Consider the following 5000-nt stretch of genomic DNA (forward strand, 5'->3'; position numbering starts at 1 on the left):
CTCAAATCAACTGGTATGAATCCAGTCGCATTTGTGCAGGCATCTTCATACATAGCAAATCTAGCAATATCTTGAACTACACTGTATGTTCAATTATTAAGTTGAATGTTTATATCATTTAAAGTGGTATAAGGATTAAAAACATACTATTGACACTTATTCTGTATCATATTGTTTTTAGAAGTGTTAATGGTGCAACAGCTGCTTTTCATTCTCTCATTTGAGGATATTTCTAAATCAAATAATCACTGTATTAAAATCTGACACCATTTCCATGGAATCTCACCTAAACCCCAACCATTTCTTTCATTCATCCAGTCTTCTTTGATAAAAACAAACTCTTACTCACCAAAAAAAAGAAGAAATAAGGAACAAAAGTGACGAGATGCAATTTGCTTCTCTATACGCTTCCACAACCTTATTTTCCAAAGGAAGTTCTTATTCTCTTATCCACAACATGAAGGAAGGGAATAAAAGTCAGCTCATAACACCACTGACCTCAACGCACGACGCAACTGTCATCTACACAACAAAACCACAAAACACTCTTTTCACTCTAGATTCACGTGCTCCCCTTCGGAAACGTCTTCACTAATTCCAAAGATATGTTTCTCGTGCGTTCTCCTCGTTATCAGATCGAGTTATAACGGAAGGCGTTAGGAACCAACTTGGGCGAGCTCACTTCCTCATCCACATTATCCCCAGGAAACGGAATGACATCACTGTAAACAACGCTCGCTTTCTCTCATTTCACTGCTATCTAACCTTCTTACCTTCACAGTTTAAAACTACGATCCTTTCAGTTGCCGCAGATATATTGTACGTTCCGGAAAAGTCACTCCTCACATAATAATACGAATGAAATTTCTTAGGGCTTATCGACTGTATGCGCCATATTGTATACCACACCTCGGGTAGGCTCGTCGGCCAGCCAGGCGGCCACAGCCAGTCGCGGGGAAGACTCGTTTCTTACGGCCTTTTTCTTCGCTATTCACAAGAAATTTGTTAATGCGACACCAAAACCATATTACACGTTGTAACTACAGTAACATTGGTTCGTTTGAATTTCAAGAGGAATATTCTTTATTTACCTAGCCATAAGTTAAGAATAAAATAACTGTTGATTTTTGACAGCTAGAGATCAGCGGCACTCGCTGAACACAAGCACCATTGTAATGTACATGCATGTTCAAGTAAGCACGTTGCTAGCAGATCTTTGTCACTCTATTCGTATGAAAAAAATGAGCTGAGAGTTACACCTTCTTATTAAAATATGATACTCTCAAACACACATAACATGATGCAACTGAATTAGATGAGTTACCCTTATCACTGTTTTATGAGTCACTCTGCTTAGACTCTCTCATCTGAGTAATACATCTCACAAGTGATAAAATGAGGGAATCCTGGACCTCTAACCTTTAGGAAAGCGTATTTCCGGTTGGGGACTGTGGTATAGCTAATGGTATGTATGGTTTGACAATAAGGAGATACGTTTACCACATTACGAGACCAAATGCATCTGTGATCGATTTCCAACTGTGACTCACTACCAAGCGGCCAGTGAAATGTAAATTGAGATCTCGCGTGTAATTCGATTTACAAACGTTTTGAATACTGTGACAGACTGAAGAACATTTGATCATTATTTTAGTTAACCGGCTGCGGACTATGATTATAGGAATTTTCTGTTTTAAATTTCCAACTGCTTGTGTTCCGCAAATCAACAAAAAATACGCACAGAAATCGTAACTTTTTCTTTGCGAAAACTGAAAGCATATATGTCAAGGACAACGAGGACGCAAGCTCACAGTATTTACTTAACTGAGTCTTTACAACATTGCAAATTATTAGAAACAATACTAATCGCCTATCTAATTGCCTGTACAAGCATAGTCTAGTATTCTATTGAGCTAAAATTGTATACGACTTGATAAGCGTACTTCCGAATGTTCCGATAATATGAAGCAATGTCGCTGCCCTTGACTGAAAGTGGTAAACGCAAGCTTACAAGGGCAGACACCTATCCAAGATGCACTCGCTCTTTGTTTTGTCTCGTATGCATTGTGAAACTTCATGTTTGACCGCTTTGTTTAATTTTCGTGAAACATAAAATACGATATTCGTGATATAAACTTATTAATGAGTATCGTTAAGAAAACAGACCCAAAATCGTAACGAGAGTAAAAAAAAGTATTTGAACTTTCACTCAAGATAGTGTGCCGGAAGGGGGTTAGTGTGGAGATGTGAGCTTCTAATACAGCCTCTGACTACAGAAATACTTATCAAAATTCTCTCTCTCTCTCTCTCTCTCTCTCTCTCTCTCTCTCTCTCTCTCTCTCTCTCTCTCTCTCTCTCTCTCTCTCTCTCTCTCTCTCTCTCTCTCTCTCTCTCTCTCTCTCTCTCTCTCTCTCTCTCTCTCTCTCTCTCTCTCTCTCTCTCTCTCTCTCTCTCTCTCTCACTTTATCTTTTTTTCTATCTATCTATCTATTTATCTATGTCTCCATATTTATATGTATATATGTGATATACTGTACACAAACACACACACACACACACACACACACACACACACACACACACACACACACACACACACATATATATATATATATATATATATATATATATATATATATATATATATACATACATATGTATATCTTTGTATTTATACGCACACACACACATACACACACACATGTGTGTGTATGTGTGTGTGTGTGTGTGTGTATGTATGTATATATATATATATATATATATATAGAAAGATATATATATATATGTGTGTATATATATGTATATACATATATATATATATGTATATATATGTATGTATATATATATATATATATATATATATATATATACATATATATACACACACATATATATTTCTCCCGTCTCCCTTTTTGTGTGTGTTCCATTGTCCTCTCCCGAGCTTCCCTCGAGTGCTGGTTTAATGCGCCACAGACTTTGTTTGAAGATCATTACTTGCCGTAATGCATTAATAAACGGGACCTTGCGTGAGTTGGCTTTTCCCTTGTTATGCCTTGCAACAAAGTCTTTGGCTATGGATGATTTCCCGGGTCTCCTGAAGATGAACAGCTTCATCATGTTCGTCAAACGTGAAGAAATAATGGTCAGACTAGTGTTCACATTTACCATTATGAGGCATGGCACTATGCAACACAATTTCTCAGTTATGTCCGTATTCGTTATTACAGTGTATGGCTAGGAGTACGTTCGTTCGATGTGTATTGTTTGTTAACTGCAAGTTTCAGATAGAAGAGAAACACACTCGAATATAGGTCAGCGTTGACAGCGACAATTTGCATCTCCTATTTGGCTTTGTGCATGTGTGCCACGAATGCCAAGTGTAGGAGAGGGAGGGAGGGCGGGGGGAGGGGTTGATACGATGAGGCAGAGAAAAATGAAAGAAAGGACAAGATATGCCTATAGATGTATAGATAGTTATGTAGACAGGAAGAAAACACGAAATGTGGGTGACCGATTGAATGGATGCGATCAGCTTTGATAAAATCATACAGAAAACAGAAGGAGAAAATATTCATATGTGTCTTTTGGCATTGTGATTGCCGGTTTCAAATAGCTATTGGGTAATATACAGCATCCAGGAGAAAATGTTTATGGTTGCTGTTCTCGTTGGTCGTACACACTAAACGAGTCAATGATATTAAGGGCTTATGAGGTGGTAGGTAGCAACATTTTGTGATATACCATTTTTCACATGGCTAGCCGTATATTGTGACAGCGGATGCTTGCTGGCATTAGTGGACCGACAGGATGCGGTTTTAGTGTAATTTGATGCACTGTATACTAACACAAAGAGTCCAACATATTCAAAGAAACAGCAAGCCGGGTTACCTTGAAACGAACGAAGGGCCAAAGTCAGTGACAGAGAGATCAGAAACAAGCGGCTGAACAGAGAAAAAAATGCTGATTCATAAAACTTATGACGATGTGAAGATGGTTAGAAATTCCATCCTTCACAGACATTAGCAGGTTAACTGCAAGGGATGACTCATGTTATCTTAAGGCCAAATTTTCCGTTTATAATCAGTCATAATGTTGATACTGGGAGAAATTTAGTCAAAAATTGTAAACTAATCGAGCTGTGAATTTGTCAATTCTGGAGTTATACATCCCAACGGATATTGCTGATCCGCTCAACATATTTCTTTCTTGTGACTACTTTCGTCTTCTGTATCGCATCAAGATTTATAAAAGGTATTGCTAATGTGTATAAATTATGGGATTTTGATCATGAAATATCATAATAACAACATGAACATTCTCTTGATTTATTGTCATTGCGGTAGTTTTTTCTTAAGGCGCTTAGCACTAAGATACCGATTTAAGGTTATGGCCAGCTATCTTTGCGAGATTAGCATTGGATTCCAGCAATACCATCGCTGGATACAGCTTAATGTTATTAGTGCCATAAAAACTTCGAGAAATTACCAGTAACATCTTCTGCAATGTCAAGGAGGAAAATGACAAAGGTTGCAACACTGGTTCATTTTATATCAGCCTGTCCTTCGCAAAGCAGGCATACAGAATAACGGGGTTGTTACAACGACTATGTTCATGCAGCTCCTGTCAGTGCATATCATGCCGGGACGAAATATCACCCCCTGTTTGTACCTAAGTCGTATTGCGCATGCATGATCAGGACCACGTGCAGGGATCCCCTAATTTTGCAATAGAACATGAAGACTTCTGACTGCTCCATTCATCCCTAAAGTAAAGAGTAACTTTAATATTCACCCCGAAGGATATGGTGGATCGTGTTAGAAGGGAAGGATGCTATTAAAATGATTCGGAATTCAGAGAAGTCGGTTTCCCAAGAAGAGATATTGTTAACTTCACATTCACTCCGTTTGGTGGCAGAAGGACAGGAGTGCGAGCGGCAGATACTGGCAGACTATTTATGAAAATTACTTTAAAGATATATTTGCCTATTAAATATGCACCTG

At 38.1% G+C, this 5000-nt stretch overlaps 1 protein-coding gene across 1 annotated transcript in view; it reads right to left on the minus strand.

The window, feature by feature from the left end:
• Slik (Sterile20-like kinase) overlaps positions 1-1308 on the minus strand; it is a 52614-nt gene extending 51306 nt beyond the window's left edge. Inside the window, exon 1 of the mRNA XM_086542924.1 lies at positions 774-1308. The gene's annotated coding sequence lies outside the window, so the exon portion shown is untranslated. The remainder of the gene's footprint in view (positions 1-773) is intronic.
• Positions 1309-5000: the final 3692 nt, after the last annotated feature.

The sequence above is a fragment of the Penaeus japonicus genome, unplaced genomic scaffold (genome assembly GCF_977035675.1).
Source record: "Penaeus japonicus unplaced genomic scaffold, GWHDUDI00000001_assembly GWHDUDI00000013, whole genome shotgun sequence".
NCBI lineage: Eukaryota > Metazoa > Arthropoda > Malacostraca > Decapoda > Penaeidae > Penaeus > Penaeus japonicus.